At 50.7% G+C, this 24271-nt stretch overlaps 1 protein-coding gene across 1 annotated transcript in view; it reads left to right on the forward strand.

The window, feature by feature from the left end:
* Positions 1-24271, forward strand: part of SLF1 (SMC5-SMC6 complex localization factor 1) — a 1342282-nt gene that overhangs the window by 778657 nt on the left and 539354 nt on the right. The gene's annotated exons all lie outside the window — the stretch shown is intronic.

Consider the following 24271-nt stretch of genomic DNA (forward strand, 5'->3'; position numbering starts at 1 on the left):
CAGTTTCGTTTCTGATCTGTCTTTCGTAGTAATATCCAGTCACTGGTCTCTGCGTCATACTGACCACAGCCAATGACTGCCCTCTACCTAAGCACCGCCTCTGGCAGCCATCTTCAGATTTTTACCGCACGTTCATGTGTTGGGATCCTCGTGCTATTGCTCTCGAGCGTTAGTGCTATTTTTTCACGTTTTTTCTCAAAAAACTTCGTTTTTTCGGTCAAAAGAGCCTCAAGCTCCACCGACTCTCCATCCGATCAACGGGGACCCGTGTCGGATTCGTCTGCGCCCCTCAAGGGTGAAGATTCGTCGAGCTACGCTTTTGGAGGACTCCAGAAGTTTCTCAGGCCTGGACATGGCCCAGGAGAAGGGATGCTCGACGCCCGGAAAGCTGTTCAGGGTCTGCCCTGGATGCCAGCTGCAGAACGTCTTTAAGGAGGACGAACACTCCTTTTGTCTCTACTGCTTACATGAGGACAAGACGCACGTGGAGAAGGACTGTGCGTTTTGCGGCAACATGTCGGAGCGGACCATGAAGGACCGCCATCAACGTCTCGCCAACTGGCTGGAAGGTAAGAGCCCGTCAGGCGAGAAGAAGAAGAAGAAATCCGAGCGGTCTTCTAAGACCTTTGAGGACGCCCCGGCGACGGGGGTCCAACACAAGGCAAAGCACCGCGAGTCCGCTGGCACCGGGAGCGCCGAACGGTCGGGCTCTACGGGCGCCAGGCAGGGCGCACCCTCCCCGGCACCATCAACCACGAGCCAACGCTCTGGGTCGGGTAAGAGGAAGGCCGAGCACCCGGCGAAGCTCCTGGAGAGGCCCCGGTCGAGCTCGAAGGCCCCATCGGAGGGGGAGCGAGGCAGTGTCCCCCCCCTCAAGGATAAGGCGGTGAGCGCACCTAAGGTGGTGAAGGCCTTAATCCATCCGGCCAAGCCCTCTATCGAAACTGTCGCGGCGGCCCTGGCTCAGCCTGTGGGGGCTACACCAGTGGTGGCGACCTCGGGGATCAGAGTCTCCCTGCCACCTCGGAGGGAGTCCTCTTTTGTGCCCATCGATAGGGCCCCCGTGAAATCCCCCGTGGGGAAGAAAAAGGGGGGGCAGGGCGTCGTCGTAGATTCGGCCTCAACCTCGGAGGAGGAGCTGGTCGAAGTCTTAAGCCACGGCCTCGGCGTGGAAGAAGACAGGCCCGTCGGGATGGATCCCGACGCAGGCGACGACGACATCATCGAGGGTACCGACGGGGCCCCTGATCGCCCGTCGGATTCCCCTCTGCCAGTGCCGCGAGACAGCTCTGCGGCCATTTTGTTGGCTATACAGTCCTTATGCTCAGAGATAAGGACGAGACTACCGTTGCCGACGGAACCTCTCCCGTCGGGGGACCCAGAACCGGGACCTTCTGGTGTTCCCCCTACCAAGAAAAGAAGGATCCACCCTCCGCCTCCTTTTTAGCCGTCGCGCCCCTTCCAGCCCTCCTCCCCGTCCACCCGAGGGGATGATACGGGGACTGACACGGCAGCGACGGGTACGGACGACGAGGTATACGACGAGGATGTACCGTCGTCGCCTCCCACCAGGGCTTCTCCGCCCGACGAGATTGGATCATTCCACTCCATGATCACCAGGGCATCCGAGCTTTTCCAACTCTGCCCTGAGGAGAAGAAGAAGGAAGGTTTCCTTTATCAGCGGCGCGAGGCCAAGAGGAAGACGGTCCTCTCAGTGCCTCTATTGGACGACATTTGGGATGAGGGCCTCACCCTCCTCAAGAACCCTTCCACGACGCCAGCTAGAAGGGATCGGTAGGAGAAGAAGTACCGGGTCCCGGACACGGCCCCCCTGTGCCTCCGGGCGCAGCCTACCCCGGACTCCGTCGTCTCCGCGGCGGCCAGGAAAAAAGCGGGGGGGGTGCGGCCTCCACATCGACTTCCCCACCGGACGGCGAGGGAAAGAAATTGGATGCTATGGGACGCAGAGTCATCTCGTCTGCGGCGACGACGATTAAAGCGGCCAACGCCTTGGCTATCGTGGCCCGCTACGACAGGGAGCTCTGGTACAAACTGGCTCCCCTACTGGACTTCTTGCCGGACGACAAGAGGGCAGAGGCCCTGGAGATCCTGCAGGAAGGTGAGGTGGCTTCGGACCACGCCATTACCGTTGCGACGGACATCGCCGACACCGGGTTCCGCCAGTTGGGCAACGGCGTTTGCCTTAGGCGGCGTGGATGGCTCAAGGCTACGGACTTCCGTCAAGACGTTCAGACCAGAGTCCTGGACATGCCCTTCGATGGGAACAACCTGTTTGGGAAAACAGTGGACGATTCCCTTCAGGCCATTAAAGCGGACACCGAGACGGCCTGGGCCCTTGGAGTTCTCCAACAACGACGGACGCCCTTTCGGAGCAGCGGAGGCAAGGGCGCCTCCAAAGGTTCAGGCGGCGGTTTCTCCACCTACCGTCAAGCGGCCCGCTCGTCGGCTCAGGAGGCCTACAGAGGACGAGGCAAGTCTGGCGGACCCCGCCGTCGTCGCCAAGGAGGTCAAGGCGGCAAAGCCTCGTCGAAGCAGGATTGAACCGACCGTGGGGTCGGGCCCCCACCGAAGCACCCCGGTGGGAGGCCGGCTGGCGAGATTCGTCAGCGTGTGGGAGTCCATCTCCACCGACCGTTGGGTGCTGGACGCCTTGGCCCGGGGCCACGCGCTCGAATTTCAAAGAAGATGTCCGCGCGTCCCCCCCGTGGCCAGGAAAGAACTTCACGTCCCTCAACTTCTCCTGGAGGTAAAGGCGATGCTGAGGAAGGGCGCCATCGAACTCGTCCCAAAGAGACTTCGGGGCTCCGGAGTTTACTCGAGATACTTCCTCGTGAAGAAGAAGACGGGGGGATGGCGCCCCATCCTGGGCCTGCGACGTCTCAACAAGTTCATCAAGGCGCAAAAGTTCCGGATGGTCACCCTCCAGCACGTCCTGGGTCAGCTGGAGGAAGGAGACTTCCTGTCGTCGTTGGATTTGGAGGATGCCTACGGCCCCCAGGGTATTCACCAAGTGCCTTGCACCGGTGGCGGCGCAGCTGCGCCGTGAGGGGATCCACGTCTACCCCTACCTGGACGACTGGCTCATCCGAGCCAAGTCGAGGGAGCTCACCCTGGATCACACGGCAAGGACCGTCCGACTTCTCACGGACTTGGGATTCTCCGTGAACTACGCCAAGTCTCACCTGGTACCCGCGCAAAACGCACTGTTTCTGGGAGCGAAGCTCGACACAGTGTCTCTTCTGGCCTCCCCGTCGGAGGAAAGGACCAGGTCCATCCTGGGCAAGGTACAGCGGATGTTGGTTTCCGACGTGGCCAAGGTGAGGTCCATCAAGTCCCTCCTCGGAATGATGTCTTCCTGCATCTACCTCATTCCCATGTGCAGGCTCCGGATGCGCCCGTTGCAGGAGTTCCTGGACGCGCGCTGGATCCAAACGACGGGCAGCTTCGAGGAGAGGATCACACTCGACGAGAGTTTCCGCCGAGCGGTCCGGTGGTGGGGCAACCGCACGCATCTGACGGCGGGCATGGACTTCCAGACCCCAGATCACCAGGAGACAGTGACCACCGATGCCTCCCTGGAAGGGTGGGGAGCGCACACCGAAAATCTGCACGCGAGAGGCCTTTGGCTCCCGACGGAGAAGTCCCTCCATATCAACGTCCTGGAGCTCCGTGCAGTGTTCTGGGCCCTCAGGTCCTTCCTTCCGTCCCTCAAGGGCAAGGTGGTGAGGATCTTCACCGACAACACCACCACCATGTTTTACATCAGGAAACAGGGCGGAACCAGGTCCCCAGCGCTGTCCAAGGAGGCGCAGGACCTGTGGCATTGGGCCATCGCCCAAAGGATGTTTCTGGTGCCGTTTCATCTGGCAGGGATAAAAAACACCATCGCCGACTCACTCAGCAGGGAGCTGCGCTCGTGCCACGAGTGGGAACTACGGCAGGATCTAGTGGATCGCCTCTTCCGACGGTGGGGCACACCCCAGATCGACCTGTTCGCGACGGCGACGAACTCCAAGTGCCGGAGGTTCGCCAGCAGGTTTCCCCAGGCGAGGAGCATGGGCGATGCCTTCTCGTTCCCCTGGGAGGGCCTGTTCCTCTACGCGTTCCCTCCTTTGCCACTGCTAATCCGGCTCGTCAACCAGCTCAAGAGGTCACGGTGCAGGATGATCCTCGTCGCACCTGCGTGGCCGAGGCAGATATGGTTCCCGGACCTTCTGGACTTGTCAGCGTCCCCGCCAATCAAGCTGCCGGTGGACGCGGATCTTCTCTCCAGGGAAGGAGGCGCCATCCTCCACCACGACCCGAAATCACTGAACTTGCAGGCCTGGCTCCTGCAGCGCTAGAGTTTGGAGGATACGACATACCGGCCGACTGCAGAGAGGTTCTTGCAAAGGCCAGGGCGTCCTCGACTCTTAAATGCTACGGACACAAATGGAAGAGGTTCTCTGTCTGGTGCCACGCACAGAAGATTAACCCTCTACGGATTACGGCTCCCCAGGTACTGCCGTACCTGCTGACGCTGGCCAAAGCTGGACTGGCTCACGCGTACTTCAAGATTCATCTTGCTGCGATCTCCCGATACACCAGAACCACGGGCCGGACGTCCTTGTGGTCTCATCGTCTGGTGAAGGAGTTCATGAAGGGACTGTTCAGATCGTTCCCGCCGGTGAAGGCTCCGGCCCCGGCGTGGGAGCTCAACGTGGTGCTGACCAAGCTCATGGCCCCGTTGAAGTTTCTGTCGTGGAAAACAGCGTTTCTTGTGGCCATCACCTCCGCACGACGGGTGGGAGAGATCCAGGCCCTTTCATGCAAGGCCCCGTACTTGACTTTTCACGACACGAGGGTAGTGCTCAGGACGCACCCCTCCTTCATGCCCAAGGTACCGTCGGACTTCCATCTCAACGAACCCTTGGTGTTACCTGTGTTCTTCCCGTCGCCTTCGTCGCCGGCTGAGAGGACTTTGCACTCGCTGGATGTGGCTAGAGCGCTGAAGTTCTACGTGGACCGCACGAAGTGTTTTCGGAAACGTCACAACTCTTTGTGAACTTTGGACCTGTCAATCAGGGGAAGGCTCTCTCGAAGGCTTCCATTTCCAGATGGCTCTCCGGCTGTATCATGTACTGTCATCGGTTGGCAAACTGACCGCTGCCTGGCCGTCCGAGAGCCCATTCCACCAGAGCGATCGCAGCTACCACGGCGTTCCTTTCTGGTGTGCCCCTGCTGGACATATGCAGGGCTGCTACGTGGAGGTCGACGCACACCTTCACGAAATTCTACTGCGTCGATCGGGATTCCAGGGAGGAGTCCAGGGTCGGCCAAGCAGTGCTGCGCAACCTGTTCGCCTGAGGTGAGCCTGGTGAGGAGGTAAGATGCTTAATGTTGAGTTGGATGTACTGCTTAATGTTGAGCCTTTGCCACCTCCCGTGGTTGTGCATGTGTGTACTGCTATGTATTCTTTATTCATGAGCATGTGAATCCATGCCAGACCCCATGCTGGAGAAGGAACAAGTTACTTACCTGTAACTGTTGTTCTCCAGCATGGGTCTGGCATGGATTCACATGCGAACCCTCCCGCCTACCCCTCTGCGGCTCTTCACTTGGTCATACTGCCACTTCACGTGCTTCCAAATCTGAAGATGGCTGCCACAGGCGGTGCTTAGGTAGAGGGCAGTCATTGGCTGTGGTCAGTATGACGCAGAGACCAGTGATTGGATATTACTACGAAAGACAGATCAGAAACGAAACTGATACTGGTTTTTTCTTTACCGAGGATTCCCAGCCTGACGACGGGGAATATTCATGAGCATGTGAATCCATGCCAGACCCATGCTGGAGAACAACAGTTACAGGTAAGTAACTTGTTCCTTCCTCCACGGGAGCCACCTCCCCTTGTCTGTCCAAAGGGTCCTTTATTTTGGAAAACGGTGATACTTCATCTCAGGGCAGCATAGTGAATGCTGATGCCCTATTAGCAGCGGTAAACCACAATTTGTGGCGAGAGCTTGGGGAGTATTTGCCTGATCTCCCTCTGGAGAGGCAGGCCTCCTTCAAGGCCGGCCTGGCAGACGCCCGGGCAATTGCACAGGACCTCATGGAGTCTTCGATCTCCCACATCGACACAGCTAGCAGAGGGCAGTACCTGGGTGAAGAGATGAGACGGACCGCATGGATGCATGCAACTAAGTTTTCGTCGGATGTGCTAGAGTGAATTCTGGATCTTCCCTTTGAGGGCTCGGACCTTTTTCATTCATCCACCGATAATGAGTTGACAAAGAAGACCTCCATACAAACTGCCAAGTCCATGCCCATCCTGACTAAGCCAGGGCACAAGTCCTTCCCTCAGTCTCAGGGCAAGACTGACTTCAAACCCTGCGCTTTCACCGGCTTCAAGGGATTTTGGGTGCATGGAGGCCTGACAGGTTGCCCAGTGAACACAGAAGGAAGCAGCAGAGGACTTCGCTTTTTTTTCCACTCACCCTCCTCTGCTTCCACCTCAGACGCCAAGAAGCAGTGACTTCCCCGGTCAGGGAACACAGCTCACCTGTTGGGTGCCTGCTGGCTCTCTTGCAGGACAGCTGGAATTGTTATTTTGAGAGTCCTTGGAGCCTTTCTATAGTCTCCACAGGCTTCAGTCTTCTACTTTCTATTCCTCTACCTTCCTCTCCTCCTCTTCATTAGATAGGCTCCCCGGCCCTTTTACAGGAGATCCTTTTTTCTTTCAGAGATGCAGGCGGTGGAGCGGGTTCCTCAGTCAGACAGGGGCTCAGGCTTCTACTCCAGGATTTTTGCGGTACCCAAGGACAACCAGGCTGACCTGAGGATGCTCCTGGACCTGTCATTTCTCAACCAGTCTTTACTGCTCTAATGCTTCAAGATGATTACCCCTTTGCACATAGCAGAGTCTCTGTGCATAGGGGACTGGATGTGTTCCCTAGACCTCAAGGATGCTTACCTTCGTCCCCATCTACCAGCCGCATCGGACATTTCTGCGGTTCACAATTATGTTTTACCACTTCCAGTACAATTCGGCTCCACGTGTGTTCACAAAGCTGATGAATGCAGTGGCCGGTCTCCACCGCTGGGAGGGCCATCACTTATACCCTTATCTGGACGACTGGCTGGTCAGGGCCAGCTCACCCGAGGGGCAGCGCACTCCTGCCAGTGGCTGGCAAATGTTCTTCACCAGCTGGGCTTTCCCCTCAACCGGCGGAAGCCGCAGCTGACTCCCACCCAGGATCTAGTGTTCCTTGGCATGCTCTGGGACACGGCTGTGCAGTGGGTGTTCGCCACGCCTGAGAAGCTCCTCTCCTTTCACAAGGCGATAGGGAACTTTATGGCCCACTCGACAGCATGGTGGTTCCAACACCTTTTGGGACTGGTGGCATCTTGCATGCTCGCGGTCCAGCACACCTGCCTCAAGGTGAGGTGCCTTCAGCTCCACCTGGCAGTCAATTGGGACCAGGAGAAAGTGTCTTGGTCGGACAGGATCCCAAACACCCTCACTCCCCGCTCCTCCTCCTGGATCATCATTGGTGGCTGATGGACTCCAATGTGGCAGTGGGAGTCCCCTTTACCAGACCGGAGCCTGCTCTGGTATTGACGACGGATTCCTTGCTGTCGGGCTGGGGGGCTCCTCTGGAGGGCTACTCCATTCATGGCGCATTCTGCATATTTTATTTTTGTAATTTTTTTATTGTAACATTAGTTTAGAAAAAGAAAACCAAACTTTTAGTTACATTTCAACTCTATAACTTGTAATGTTGCATTAAATCATTACCATCACCTAGAGTCAACAATTTTTTATTTTTTTTAAGAACTTTTTTTTTATATGCACGTCACAGTACACTTTGCTTGTCTCGCATCTACATAATACAGATTTGCATTACAAATTGACCACCCAAGTCCCCCTGCAGACTTTTACATCATGTGCATGTCCTTGTATATACCCATAGAAAGAAGTTACATATAGCTAGCCGTGTGGCATGGTACATCATTCATGCTATCATTGTCCGAATTTTCAGTGTCTGTGGAGGTTTCATCTAAGTGTGCCCTGAACGGGGCCCAAATGTCTTTTGGTTTACACGGAGCAGATATCATACTAACATAGTTTTCCTCACATTCATTCACATAAGTGAGGGTCGCAAGGAACTATTCTATTGTTGGAGCCTGGCCACTCTTCCATTTCTGAAGGATGCATTTCTTCGCTACTGCGCAGGCGACGTTGAACAGTCTCCTCGTTTTTTCCAGGACCATCCAATGTCTCCAAACAGATATTTAGGTGGATTGAGGTGTGCAGGGATTTGTGTTATTTGTTCAAGGATGTTGGCCACTGCAAGCCAGAAACCCGCTATCTGGGGGCAGGCCCAGTACATATGAAACAAATCCGCACCAGGGGCGTGGCATTTCGGGCAATTGTCGGGAGTGGTCTTGTAGAACTTTGCCATTTTGGCTGGAGTGTAATGTAGTTTGTTCAGAACCTTGAATTGTATTAGTCTCAGGCCTGCATTAAGTGAGATCTTCTTAGATAGGAGGCAATATCTGGACCACTTCCCTTCCTCGATTGTAGTGCCATTGTCTTTTTCCCACAATGCCTTGATGGTGTTCAATGATTTTGTGTGAGCCTGCACAATATTGTATAATTTGGACACCCCAGTGCTGCCTGAGAATACAATGACTGGTAGCATACATGTTTGGGGGGGGGGGGTTCGTCTGGGAAAGATGGCCACCTTTCTTTGTACGCGGCTTTCATACGATGGAACTGTAGGGTGGCTAGTTGACTGCTCCCCACTGAGTTTGCGAAGTCTTCAGGAGTTACAAATTTACCATTAGGGAACATGGTTTTCATTGTGAATTCATATTCGGGTAGCCAGTTTTTCTGGATGGCAATGTCGTATGTCGGCTTAATGCCCGGGAAGTTCCAGAGCGGGGCTTGGGAATCATAAGGGCAGTCTATGTGCAGACGTTTGCTTATTGCAGCCCATGCCGCAACTGTGCAGGAGGCAGGGTCAAACTTGCAGTCATCTTTATGTGACTTCGTAAATATGATGAATCTCAAATCGGTTGGGCGGACCAAATGACGCTCGATGGGTATATGTGGTGTGTTATCCGAGTGGTCCTGCCAGAACTTTTCATAGTGTGCCTGTGCCACATAATAGTACAATTCGAAATCAGGGGCGGCGAAGCCTGCCATATCATAGGGTTCGACCAATTTGTTCCATTTCATTCTATTCGCGCCACCGTTCCACACGAAGGTGGTGGCCATGGAATGCAGATTGTCGAAGAAGAGTTTGCCCGGCCATATAGGTACATTACAGAAGATGTACAGGAGTTTAGGGAGTACCGTCATCTTGAGGACCGCTATCCGGCCGGCCAGAGATATGGGGAGTCTAGACCAGATTTGAAGCTTAGGGTGTATGGTTTGTAGCGTGGATTCATAGTTATCTATATAAAGAGAGTTCTTGTCGTGAGAGACCAGGATTACCAGGTATCGAATGTGATCTGGTGCCCATGACAGGCCATGAGTGTTTGTGGGGCAAGTAGTGGCACGTGTCAACGGAAAGATATCAGATTTGGAAGTATTGATCTTGTAGCCTGAGTGTGTAGTGAATTTGGTGATCACCGCTAAAATGGGGGATAGGTTCTTTTCTGGTTCCCGAACATATAGTAGTGCATCGTCTGCATACAGTGAGATGGCTTGGTATACCCCGGCCATTTTTATACCCCTAAGGTCTTGTTCAGCTCTGACTGCAGCCGCCACTGGTTCGATGGTGAGGGCAAAAAGGATGGGTGAGAAGGGGCATCCCTGCCTCGTTCCCCTGCATAGAGTACATTGATTGGATAGGGTACGATTGGTTAGAACTCTGGCCTCGGGAGAAGAGTAGAGAAGTTTGACACAACCTATCAGATAATGGCCGAATCTGAATTTGTGAAGAACCTCAAACATGTAAAGCCACGATACCGAATTGAACGCCTTTTCGGCGTCAAGTGAAATGGCTGCTGCTTGTGCCTCTGGTTTGATCTGTGCTAGAACACTGAACAGACTGTGCAGGTTCAGGGCCGTGGATCTCGTAGGGATAAATCTGCATTGGTCGGGATGGATTAAGGTGGTCATTTTGGGGAGCAGTCTAGTGGCCAGCACCTGCGCGTAAATCTTGGCATCCGTGTTAATCAGGGACAAGGGACGGTAGGAGGAGCGTTCATGTGCCGGGCGTCTGGGTTTCAAGAGCACCGTAATGACTGCATCTGTCATGGACTCAGGGAGTGAACCAGCGTTCATAGTCTCTTCCCAAACAAGGGACAATATTGGGGCGAGTATCGGAGAGCATGCTTTATACAGGTCGGCGTTTAGGCTGTCCGGCCCTGGAGTTTTACCCGCTGCTAGTGCTTTGATCGCTTCAGCAATTTCCTCGGCCGTCATGGGTTGTTCGAGGGACCAGTTATCTTCTAAAGTTAGCCTAGGGAGGGAAATCTTACTTAAGTACGACTTTACGTCGTCTCGTGTGGATCTATCGTGGTTGGCTTAAAGATTAATGTAATAGTCCGTGAACTCAGAGTTTATTTCATCCTCCCCGTCACAGCCGTTCCCCCATCTGTTAGAATACTTGCAATAGGGGTGTGGGTGTGGTCATTGCGAAGTATACGGACCAGGTGGTGGCCCGCTCTGTTGCCCTCCCCGTATTTGCGTGCCCTTGACGGGATGGCCATGTATTGTTGTTCTTTGGTACCCAGATCGTTAAAGGTTTGGAGGTGTAGACTAATGTCCGCCAAAATACATTTGTCATGGGTCCTACTATAGGCAGATTCGAGCGATTGCAGGATTGATTCTGCGTTGCCCAAGTTGGTTCTAACGGTTCTGAGGAGACCAGATGTCTTGGACATAAGATTGCCTCATACCCACACCTTAAATGTTTCCCAGATGGAAGCCCAGCTACCCACAGAGCCCTTATTTAGCTGGAAGAACTCAGTCTCATTATATAGGGCCTCCACCACATTCAGGTCCTTCAATATATTGGGGGGGCATCCTCCATCGCTGTGCAGAGCGACGGATGTCGGAGAACAGTATATCTAGAGTGACGGGGGAATGGTCCGAGAGTGTGCGCAGAAGAATATCGCAGCATTCGACGGAGTTGATGAGGGGGGAGGAGATGAGCCAGTAGTCTATTCTGGATTCAGAATCATGGACCGAGGAATAGAAGGTGTATTTTCTATCTCTGGGGTGGGTCCCTCTGCACGCATCGGACAAAGCAAGTTCTTCCTGGGCTTGGTGTATAATGTTGGCTGTTTTAGTAAGGGCTCTAGGTTTATTTGAGGACCTATCTAACGTAGTGTCGAGGATAGTGTTAAGGTCTCCTCCCCACAATACCCAGGCTTCCGTTGTAGGGCCTATCTCTGCAAGGAGGTGTGTGTAGAATTCAGGCTCATCTAGGTTTGGAATGTATGTATTGACCAATATAAATTTCCTGCCCGCCACGGAGCCCCAGACCACAACGTATCTGCCCTGCGGATTGATTATACTTTTCTCGGTGGAGAACCCTAGTGAGGGGTGTATTAGCGTGATGACGCCTCTATTTTGGGAGGAGTATTCCGTGCAATATCTATTTTTCCCCCACTGTCGCAGGATACTTTCGTTGGTGGTTTTTAATGCATGGTTCTCTTGGAGCATAGTGATATGTGGGTGGTGTCTGTTAATGTAAGCGCCTACTTTGCTGGCTTTCGCCCTGTTGTTTAACCCCCGGATATTCCAGGTGAGCAGTTTTAGTTTAAGCCCCCCCCCCCCCCCCCCGAGTGTGTTTGTTTTTTGTGCCATTTCCGTGTGTCATACAAGAGCGTGGGAGAGTAGGTTTTCTCGTAGTGGAGGACAGCAAGTGAAACCGTGAGTGCAATTTTACCAATGGCTAAGCCAACTGAACATTGTGCCTGGTGCCCAACAGGGGCTGCCTGCAGCGTTAACGTAGTGTTCGAACAGTGAAACAGTCCCCTGTTGCCCGTACCCACCCCCTCCCACACCATCGTGCCCAACTTGTTGATGAACCCTTTTAACTAACTTGTGTATGTTCCCACAGAAGGGGACGAGTGCAGCAACTCCGCTTCGAGGTCGGGTGCATCTCATCCGGCATTGTTAAAGGATGGAGGGCAGGGGAGTTCTCCCTGCTGCATCCTGTTTCCAGCATTCACAGTGGCCAGCATAGACCAGTCCTGACTGCGGCTGGGACCAATGAGTAGGAAAACAGGTTATACAGGCTGTTGCAAGTCGTTCTGGTCAAGTTCCCGTCTCCCGGGCGGGAGGGGTATTGAGGCTTCCATGTAGGCCATAGCTGTGGCAGGAGATTCGAAAAAGTGTGCTCTTCCAGCATGTTGTATACAAAGTTTTGCCGGAAAGAGAAGGGCGTAGGGTACCTGTCTCAAACGTAGCTGGCGCTTGACAGCTTTGTAGGATCGTCTTTGAGTCTGGACCCCTGCGGAGAAGTCCGGGTATACATGGATGTTGTCGTTACCAAACCTCAGGGGTCCTTTCTCTCTTGCCAGTTTGAGGATGGCATCCTTGTCTCTGTAGTTCAACAGTTTGGCAATCAGTGTGCGGGGAGGAGCCCCTGGTCTGGGTGGCGGAGCGAGGGATCGATGTGCCCGCTCGACGAGGAACTGGGGTGAGAGTGCCTCCTCCCCGCGGAAAGATTTCAAAAGGTCTTCGATTCGGGACGCCAATGGGCCTTTGCAGAAGGTCTCCGAGAGGCCGACTATGCGGATGTTGTTCCGTCTGGATCGGGATTCCAAATCATCGCATTTATCGCAGAGTTTATTCATTTCCCCTTTAAGGAGTGCGATGTCCTGGGTGTTTTGCCGAGTAGGGTCCTCATTCATGCCAATTCTGCTTTCAGCTTGTGTGATTCTGGCACTTTACTTGTCTAGGCGAGTTTTTAGGGAGCCTATCGTGGAGACAATGTCATCAAGTTTGACATTAATGGCCAGGAATCCATTTTGAACTGTTGTCAGCAGGTGATCAAATTTCGTATCTTTTGCATTTAGGGGTGAGGCCGGAGATTGAGGATCCGGGCGTTCAGGAGATGATTGTGAGCTAGTAAAGGAGTCCCATCGGTCCCGTCTTCCTGGTTTTGCCCGCGTTTTTTCCAGGCATTGTGGAGTGGAGAAACGGCCTGGGCCTGGTGGGATGAGAGGGCTGCATGTTAAAGTGTGGTGGAGGACGGCTCAGGAGAGCACAAGGCCCAAAAGAGCGATTGTTCCAAGATGGCGTGCTGCGTGGCGTAAGCCGGGCAATGACCGCCAGAGATGACGGGCGTGAATTTTCACAGTGTAATTTGATGGTAGGAGCTCCGAGCCAGATGAAAGGGGAGCACAGGGTGACCCGGAGGGACACCGGCCGTGTCCGTCAGGGGCAGCCCCAGGATATGTTTGATTCGGGTCAGAGAGCCCCACACGTGCCAGCCCAGTCCCACGGAGCTCTCACCTCGGAACGAGGAACGGGATCGGGGACGTCCAATCCAGGCCGCCGGGCCGCCACCCGGGACGCGCCCCGGGGATGCCGTGCAGATCTGCCGCGTCCGGACGCACGGCGATCGAAGCGTAGGGCCCAGAAGCCGGTAGCCGGGCTCCGAGGAGGCCCGAGGTGCAGTAACGAGAGTCTGGGAGGCCCCGCTGCGAGCACCTTCCACAGTGGGAGGGACGGTGCAGGGGGCCCTATGCCGGGCAGAGCACAGTATGCCCAGAGAATGTGTGGTGCGAAGTATCGTGGCCGCAGTCTGCCGGTCTCGCTCCGCCCACTGTAAGGCCCGGCATAAGAGGGAGCCGCGGTGTCCTCGTAGATTCTTGTGAAGCTGCAAACCGGCTCGGGCCCGTGTCCTCAAGGTCCACCAGGGTTCCCAGGCTTGGGAAGTCCGATTTCGGTCGGGATTTCGCCTGCAAGGTCAGGATGTTCTCCGGGAACAGCGCGGGTACCTTACAGGGTTCAATGCAGTCTGGAAACAGGGGATAATTAAATAGAACCACCAATCCTCCATGCTGCCATTTTACGGGGCATATTTTTGCAGGTGTAACAAATGCTTTGGTATAATTACATCGCATTCAATCACTAGATGTTTTACAGTTTCTACAGCGTTCTTACAGTACCTGCATTGATTGATAAATGTTTTAAGGTCATGCTTCATCATCAAAATCTCTTTGGTTTTCTATAGATTTAGACGAAGTCTCATAAACTGATCACGATGGTAACGAGAATTCCATGAATAGCGGTACCAAAGTCTACTGTTGTAGCCACTTTTATGCGTTTTTCATTATTGAGTATCCAATTCCAACAGCAAATTTTTTTTTGTTGCAATTTGCGGTGTTTGCAATACTAAATCTACTGACACATCCGCCTCGTTTAATATATTTAGTATTTTCGTCTCCCATTGAGCCAGTAGGTCGGATGGCAGGTGAGTATGTTTGGCACTTAGGATCTTATATGGTCTCGTAGTGGGCACTAAACACATTTTGTGCAGAGCTGTAATGGCTTTCCAAAGGACTGTTCCATATAATGAGTCAAAGCATAGTTCATAACGAATGGTTGTTATAGACATGTTCTGTGGAATTTTAAGTACCTTTCGCCAAAATTGACCTTCGAGTCGACACCAGATTTTTGCAGTAATTTTCCAACCTGCTTCACTACCAAAAGTTAAAGCAGGTACTACTTTTTTGGAGGTAGAAAGAAAGCACCGGAATCGGCGTGAATTTACCATATGCAGCATGCAATTTAGACCCTTGTAGGGCAAACATTTGCATCCGAGAAATCAGGTCTTGCATCCAACTCCATTCTCGTATTGAGGTGTTGACTATCACTCCCAGGTAGCGAATGCTAGTTGTTTGTTCTAATGGTTCATTCCCTACTACCCAGGTGAAGTTCTTGTCTCGACGATTCGTTTTTGCTCCAAAAGTAATAATCTTAGATTTTCTTACATTTATCTTTAAGTCATTATTCTCAAGGTAGCCTTGTAGGATTTAAGTAGTCTTTGTAGCCCTATTTGGGTAGAGTCCAAGAACACAATATTGTCAGCATAGATGACCCAGCTAAGGTGCTGCCCATTTATTTTTGGTGGAAAGGTCCTTGGTTGTTTTAGGGCTGATGGTAAATCGGCGATAAAGAGTTTAAACAACAGAGCCGCCAATGGGCAACCCTGTTTTACCCCCTTCTTTGTTTGAATGTCTTCTGTTAAATCGCCTTGCATGTTTAAATTGAAGTGTTTGTGAATAGTGCCATTAAAGGCTGCAACAGCTCCTCTGGACAAGCCCAGGAATGCAGTTTATCCCACAAAGACTGCCGGTTTATGCTGTCAAAGGCCTTTTTCAGGTCAATGAAGGCGAGCAACAGTTTTTTTCCGCCTTTTAAAGCTTCCAATTTTGCCATATTGAACAAGATCAAGTTTAACTCCACCCCGACTCCCTTTGTGAAGCCTGTTTGGCGCTCATCCACCATTGAAGTACCTTCTGCCCATTTAGCTAGTTTTCTTGCAAGAATGTTGCAAATACCTTATCCATAGTGTCTAGAAGTCAGGATTCGACTGCCCGAGGAGGTACAGAGGAAACAGTGCGCAGGGCACCATTTTGAGGTAACATATTCACTCGTAGTTACTCTGCTTTTTCCTTGACTTGCTAATTGTAATTGTATATTTGGAATAGAAGCTGAGCCTCATAAAGACTGTAGCAACTTAATTCAATAATACTTTACTGTTTTAGCAAAACGGGAAGCAGCAAACCTAAGTTAACCACGGGAAGTTAAATGCACACCAGCATTTTAATTTGAAGTACAGACTGTAGTTGTTGCAACTGTATAAACTGTGCAGTTTATTATTGTTGTATTTGCACCCTAAGTCCTCGATTCTATCTCTGTACCTGTTGAGCATTCCGGCATCACTTACCGCCGCAGGCACACAAGCACGCACAGTCAGTACCTACAGTTCCCAGAGTGCTCTCACGGCAACTTAAAGAAACGTCAGGCGCTTCAGCGCCGGCGCTTCTGCAATGAAGCCGGTCTATGCCGGTCCCGGCAGACCCCTATTTGTACACCTTCTGTCTTGCCTTCATTCAGGATTCGACTGCCCCAGGAGGCACAGAAGAAACAGTGCGCAGAGCACCATTTTGAAGTAACATATTCACTCGTAGTTACTCTGCTTTTTCCTTGACTTGCTAATTGAAATTGTATATTTGGAATAGAAGCTCAGCCTCATAAAGACTGTAGCAACTTAATTCAATAATACTTTACTGTTTTAGCAAAACGGGAAGCAGCAAACCTAAGTTAACCACGGGAAGTTAAATGCACACCAGCATTTTAATTTGAAGTACAGACTGTAGTTGTTGAAACTATGTAGACTGTGCAGTTTATTATTGTTGTATTTGCACCCTAAATCCTTGATTCTATCTCTGTACCTGTTGAGCATTCCGGCATCACTTGCCGCCGCAGGCACACAAGCACGCACAGTCAGGAACTACAGTTCCCAGAGTGCTCTCACGGCAACTTAAAGAAACGTCAGGCGCTTCAGCGCCGGCGCTTCTGCAACGAAGCCGGTCCACGGCGTCCAACGGCTCACGGCCAGAAACGCTGGCGGTTTCCAAATTCAGGCTTCGCAGCTAAAACTCAGGTATGGGTTACCCAAATCTTAATGATCTACTGTCCCGAACTGCTATATTACAGCAGCAAGGGTTGGTCCAAGATTTTCCCCGACACAGACATGATCCACTCGATCAAAACGAGACACAGATTAGAAGCATTACACCTAAAGCTATCCCCCTCACGAAAACAGACCAGGAGACAGGAGCTGATAATGTACACCTTAAAATTGCACTACTAAACACCAGGTCAATGTCTAAACATGCTCAAGAAATCCACGATCACATTATAGATGAGAAACTGGACGTTTTATGCCTAACAGAAACATGGCTGCAAGAGCCAGTTGGACCTACTATTGATATTGCAGTACCTACAAACTACAACATATATCTAAAAAATAGAGAAACTGGAAAGGGCGGAGGAGTGGCGATTATCACAAAAAACTCACTTAAACTCTTTGCCACCCCTATTCAGTGCTCAGGATGTGAGGTCATTCACCTCAAACTGACTCCCACTCAAAACAACTGCATTAACATTATCACTATATATAGACCCCCATCTCTAACATCGAAGTTCAATGACGAGATTGTGTCCATATTAAATCAAATCAACCAACACAGAGACCATATTTTTGGGTGACATAAACAGATGGAGGGGAAACCAACATGACCAACAAGCCATAAGCCTAAAAGAGGACCTTGAGAATAGCGACTTCACCATTAACAAAGGCCCTACGGCAACCGCAGGGAACCAGCTGGACTGGATTGTCACAAATAGCCATAAAGTAACCATACTTGGAACTTATCCATGCATCTGGTCGGACCATTTTAAAATTGAAATCTCACTATTACTGAACTTTAAAAAGGAAAAACCAGCTAATGTACCGAAATCAGTCCTTGGCAGGAATCTCAAAAAAATCACGAGCGGTATGCTTCAGAGGAAATGCAGAAAATCATGGCCACCACAATGATGAAGACCCAAGTGAACATATAATATCAACATACAATCAAGGCATGACAAAACTGTTAGATCTCCATGCCCCCCTAAAAGAAAAGAAAGTCAGACCAAATCCAAATCACCAAAAATGGTTCACTGCTGAAGCAATTGAGCTAAAAAAAGACAAAAGGAACCTTGAGAGGAAATGGCTAAAAGAACCCACTGAAATAAATAAAACAAATTGGAAGATTGCAGACCACATATACAAATCTAAACTCATAGATCTGAAGAAAAACTACTATAATGACATCATTAGCACTGCAGCCAACTCCACCGGAAAGCTTTTCCAGATGCTCAAATCCATAGACAAACCCACAACACTTACCCCACCCTTCCAACCCACTGAAACAGATTGCGAGAAAGTCCAAATTGCATTCCAAAATAAAATTTCCAAAGCTAGAGAAACCATCATTAACTGCCTGACCACAAACACCTCATTTAAAACCCACTTCACAGAAAATAAATACGAGATAGAAACCTCAAAATTCCAATTCAGACCCATCACACTCGATGTAATGAAGAAAACACTCACCACCATGAGGTGTACCTCATGCTCGGAAAATGTTTTACCACCTTAATTCATTCTAGAAAACCCTGATATCTTTGCCCCTTTCTTCACAAGAATGGTAAACGCTTCTTTTAGGGACCAAACTGTACCCAACATTATCAAAACGGTCACAGTCACTCCTCTACCAAAAAAACCTGACCTCAACCAACAGGACCCAGCCAATCTCAGACCCATTACTAACTGCAATTTTCTGCTGAAAATTCTGGATAAAATAGCCACAGGACAACTCCAAAGCTATGTGGATGAAAACAACTTATTGCATCCACAGCAGTCCGGATTTAGATCCAGCCACAGTACCGAGTCTGCGCTGTTAGACCTCCAGACAGAAATGCTGTCTATTTTGGACAAAGGCAAATCAGGCCTGTTAATACTATTGGACCTCTCGGCAGCATTTGATTTGCTTGATCATGCAAAACTCAGAGAGGCCCTTGAATACTCGGGCAACTGCTCACCAGGAGCAATTGAATGGATAGCCTCATTCTTGCAAAACAGGCAATCCAGGATTGTCTGGGGAGACAAAACCTCTAACACCAAACCGGTCGATTGTGGTGTCCCTCGAGGGGCCAGCTTTTCTCCTTTGCTTTTCAATCTCTACATGCGCTGCCTTTGCACCATGCTAACCCTGATGGGTATATTTTTTACCAATTTTGCCGACGATACCCAACTAGTGTTTGAACTCAGTGGGGATTACAAAATGGATAGTAACAAACTCTCATCCCTATACAACACCATAGAGTGTTGGATGAAAGAAAACTGGATGTGCTTGAACAGCTCCAAGACCGATCTTATGATATTCGGCTCCACACAGGCCAGAAAGAATTTGAGCCCATCCTACTCTTCATTCTTTATCAAAAATACCCAAATTCCAACATCAGAAAAAGTGAAGACCTTAGGAGTGCATCTTCAAGCATCATTAGGCGCTGAAGCACACACAGCCTACCTAAAGAAAAACTGTCAGTACCACCAAATACTTTTGAGAAAAATCAGAACATTGCTAGATCAAAAAAATAGCACGATCATCGCTAGAGCCACTATACTGTCCAGATTGGATTATGGAAATTCCCTACTACTAGGAGCTAACAGCAAATGTGTGAAAAGATGCCAAGTAATCCAAAATAATGCCATCAGAACGATCACAGGAAAAACTTGGAGAGAACATATCACCGGAGAAAGGAAGGCTCTCCATTAGTTGGCTATGAAGGAGATAATTTCCTTCAAGTCTCTCACCATGGTTCATCGCTGCCTATATGGCAAAGCCCCGGTCTACCTCCAGAAACAATTCAAGTGGTACGAGCCACCTAGGTGGCTTAGATCCTCCAACACGGGTAAATTGCAAATCACTAAAACGAAAAAGCAGCACAGCCTTGGCAAGGCCTTCCCGACCTTAAGTATTGAAAAATGGAACGAACTTCCCACCTCATTGAAGCTTGAACCCAATTACATTCTCTTCAGGAAAAAATTGAAAACACTACTCTTCAATTGAATCCTGGAAGTAGCTCTTACCAAGTATGATGCAACACTGGTCACTCCACACCTTGTCCCGTCTTAATTTGCTGTTGTCCTGTCTCTTCGTAAGCGCTCTGATGCCCGCGGGCTTTAGCGCTATACAAATAAATAAATAAAAAATAGAAGGGCAATCGGGCGTTAGTTTGTTGGATCGTCCCGACTGCCTTTCTTAAGAACCGGAACAACTACTGCCATTTGCCAAGAATCTGGCAGTACCTGTGTCACAGCAATTCTTTTGAATAGGGCTTTGATAAACGTTGCCCACAAGGATGTATTCAGTTTGAGCATAACATTGGATATGCCGTCGGGGTCTGCCGCTCTTGAATTTTTTTATTTTTGGATCGCCCTTTCGATGTCCTCGTGGGATTCAACAACCTTCCATCTTGATTTTTTGATGTGTGAGTCAGCGTGCTCGTGCTTCCGTCTGCGTCGAAAACGGTAGAGAAATGCTTGATCCAATCAGCAGCATTTACTCCGTTTGACATTCTGCATATCAATCTGCTCGAACTCAGGGTGGTGTGCCTTGCGCTGAAGGCTTTTCTGCCTCTCACCAGGGACACTGCGGTTCTGGTCAGGACAGACAACTCCACTACAATGTTTCACCTGCACAAGCAGGGTGACACCCGTTCCCCCGACCCCCTCCTCTGTGCATGCAGGCAGTGGCGATCTGGGAATGGGCCCTTATGGAAGGGTTTTGGATTTCAGCGGTGCACCTCCCCCGGGGGGACAGCAACGCAGAATTGGAACAGCTCAGCCGCTTGGGGTTTAACACCTACAAGTGGGAGTTGCACATCAACTCCTTGTTGCCCTTGTTTCAGAGATGGGGGTTTCCGGATCTGGACTTGTTCGTATCTCATCTGAATTCCAAGTGCCCCTGGTTCGCCTAGCATGCGTTCCAGGTCCAGGTGCTATGCATTTCCTCCTCCGTTGCTCCAGCAGACCCTCCACAAGTTCTGGATATCGGTGGGCTGCAGCCTCATCCTGATCGCTCTGCACTGGCCTTCGAGGGCTTGGTTCTCGGATCTACTGCAGTTGTTCTATGCTTCCTGACACAGCAGGGCGGGGCGGTGGAGCACCTGGACCCGGCCAGGCTGGGCCTATCGACCTGGTTCCTGACCTGCTGCAACTCCACCATGCTCAGTTCTCTGAGGATAACTGGGACATCATTCAGGAGGCCCTGTGTGCGGGCCCACTACAGGAGCAAGTGGACGAGATTCTGCTACTGTGCTAGTGGCAAGGGGCTTGACCCCCTTACCTGTTCCCTGGACGATGTGCTGGCCTTTTCCACACATCTGGCTCATTCCGGCGTTAAGGTAGACACCTGCCGCACCCATCTGGCGGCCATTGGGGCCTACAAGAATTCCCTAGAGCATGTTTTCTCAGCAGCCAACCCGGCGGTTAAGGCCCACTTTAAGGGGTTGTCCAGGCTTTTTCCTCCCGATGCACAGACCTCATCTTGTCTGCGACCTCAGCATGGTTCCTGTAGCGCAGGCCATTTGAGCTGATGGCATCTGTGGACCTCAGGCTGGTGACACTAAAGACAGTGTTACTGGTGGTGCTCACTTCAGCGTGCAGGGTCAGCGAGCTGGAGGCTCTGTCTTCATGCGAGCCCTTCACTACGTTTCAGAGTAACAAGGTTATCTTGCGCACTCATGCTAAATTCTGAGTGACCACCTTGGGCAAGAATTTGATCAGAAATGCCATTTGAATCAGGAAATCTGTCTGTTGGTGTTCTTCCCGAACCCACAGTCTGATGCCGAAAGGGCTTTGCATTCCTTGTGCCTCATGAGGGTCCTCAAGTTCTACCTCTCTCGGACAAAATTGTTCAGGAACTCTGAGGCCTTGTTTGTCATGTTTCGGGGCACATCTCCCGGCACTCAGGCTTCCAATGCTTCTATCGCCCACTGGATGGTCCAGACCATTTTGGAGGCATATACAGCTATGGGCAAACCGGTTCCTGAGGGACTCGCGCCCATGCAGTCAGATACAGCTGTTGCATTTCAGAGACATGCTTCTTGGGATGTCATCAGCAGGGCGGGTACTTGGGCCCCTAGTCAGCCTTCCTTAAACACTATTCCCTGGATACCAGCTTCAGGTGAGATGCAGAGTTCGGTCAGGTGGTTCTGAAGAAACTTTTTGCTTAGTCCTAGATATGAGGCAGGTTGTCACAGCTACACCCTATGGCCTTGTTCGAGGAAATCGCCCACAAGGATGGAGGAACAGGGACGTTCCATATGAGTAAAGTTACTCACTGTAGTGACTAGTGTACTCCTATTCCTTGGTTTCCTTTCCTACATACGTTCCACCCACTTTCCCCCGCTTGTATGCCAGGTGCTTAAGTATTCAGTATAGCCAGGTATGAAAGCGTCCGATGTGTTAAAAAGGGGACAGAGTTGAGGTGACAGAGGGCAGGGCCTCGAGCAGAGTTCCCACGTGCAGGACGCGCACCCGTGCCCTGGACTAAATTTAAAGGGGAAGATACATTTTTCTCTGCCAATGGACGCCACACAAGAATGGAGGAAATGGGACTAAGGACTATGAGTACTCTAGTCACTACAGTGAGTAACTTTTATTTGTAGTAGCGCTTGTCACAGCCGTGCGTGTCATATGAGCTGTGAGGAACCTAAGGGCATCCTCACTTCTTTTTCCCCAATATCCTCTACTCTGGTGACCTTTGAAGGGCCATTGCTTTGGTATCCCGACCCTAAAGGTGGATATGAGAGGGAGAATCACCTGGGTGGAGGAGACTTGGGGAGTGGAGGGGGTGAGGAAGTCCTTAGGTGATATGCAGTATCCCCCAATTTCCGTTCCAGGATGAACCTTCAGTCCCAGCAGCCTTTATGGGATCTTGTCACCCTTTTCTCTTCTTCATTCCAGGATGACCCTGGGAAATGTCACCAAGGTAGGAGCAATAGGAAGAGGTTGGATAAGAGGATGTCTGCAGGCAAGACATGGTATCCCCCTTGTGATAGCCAACCTTGTCCTCCCCCAGCCTTTATAGGATGTTGCAAATCACTTCCGTTCATTTCCCCTCATTCATATCACTATAGTACTGGGACGAGGAAGGGGCGACTAGGAGTGGTACACACCAACATGTCATTTCACTACTATGGTACTGAGATGAGGTGGAGGTCTGAGGACAGTTGTGAGGTTCAGGCATGTCCCTGGAGCACCACTAATTACACAATGGCTCACACCTGCAACCTGTTGGGAAGACACAGGTGTTTAAAAGGTGGAGCCAACAGCATGATGGGGGAAGCCATCAGGAGAGACGCGGGCCGGGAGAAGCAAGCCTGCAACGAGCAAAGCTGTTGAGGATCGTGCCTGGAGGCCAGGACGCCAGCATGTGCTGTCCGGAAGCTTTGACAGCGGGGCCCGAGCGGGCCGGCAAAGGGTCAAGGCTGAGGGAATCCCCCATGCCAAAAGGGTCAAGGCTGAGGGAATCCCCCATGCCCAGTGCCCATAGCCGGAGTTGTGGGGCACGGAGGACTTGCAAGCTCTGCGGGCTACCGATAGCGCTTGAGAAAGAGAAGCAGATCCCACAAGGGGTTTCTGACTGCTTTGAACAGAAGCTTGAACATTAAAGGCAGGAATTTAAATACAAACTGAACTGAAATAAACTGAAGAACTGCTTCACAAGTATTATTGCATACCGAACTGGAGGAAAGCTTTGTAAAGCTTATGAATGGAAACAAAAGTTAAACCCAAGTAATAACATTTTTAAAGGCAAATAATGCAACATTATGAATAATGTGAAAAGCAAGTGATGAACAGTTCTAACGTGTATGGAAGCAAGTTGGTGGAAGAGAGTAAGCACCACGGAGTGAGGTGTGTGGAAGAACACATTGTGGCAAAGCCTCAAGACTAGCAAGAAGAATTCAGAGTGAATGCAGCTGAAGCACACGTGTGGTGAAGGAAAACCTGCGTGGGCAACAAACATAGGGTTTTCGGTTGCGTGGCCTATAATGGGTGGACCATGTGGTCTGACAACTGTGCCTAGACCGAGAAAACCCTGATGGCAAAGTCAAAGAAGGTCCAGATAAAGAATCTCTATTGGTGACCAAGATTGCTTAAGTAAAAGGGCAGATTATCAATCTGCAGTAACTGAGTCTGAAGGTTATTCAAGTTGACTTGGAACGGGTTGTGAGAATTCAGAGATTTGAAACTGATTTTACATTGGCAAGCTAAAGGTGTTGCAGCCTTGGTGAATGGAACTCTAATGCACCTTTTGGAACTGTGCTTCTTACTTGGGAAGAGGAACCCTGAGGCCTTTTTGAACATGGTGAAGGGGAGCTGGAAAGTAAGCTTCTAGCTGGAAGAAGCTCAGAGCATTATTTGTTACACTTTCATTTGTTACTGATATCCTTACACATTGTATACATTGGTTGTGAGAGCAAGCATAGGTTTTGGACACAGACCGACTTTTAAGTGAGTTTACTGACTCAGTCTTTCCTTAGCTTCGTTCAGGTAGGGAAATCCCACCTTAGTATAGGACAAGTTAGGCCTTACACCATCCTGATATTTGAGTTAAATACATTTGGTTTGAACTTTGAATCTGTTATCTGTGCCTTGCTTCTTGATGCCTT

The sequence above is a fragment of the Ambystoma mexicanum genome, chromosome 6p (genome assembly GCF_040938575.1).
Source record: "Ambystoma mexicanum isolate Mex_15411 chromosome 6p, UKY_AmexF1_1, whole genome shotgun sequence".
NCBI classification, from domain to species: domain Eukaryota; kingdom Metazoa; phylum Chordata; class Amphibia; order Caudata; family Ambystomatidae; genus Ambystoma; species Ambystoma mexicanum.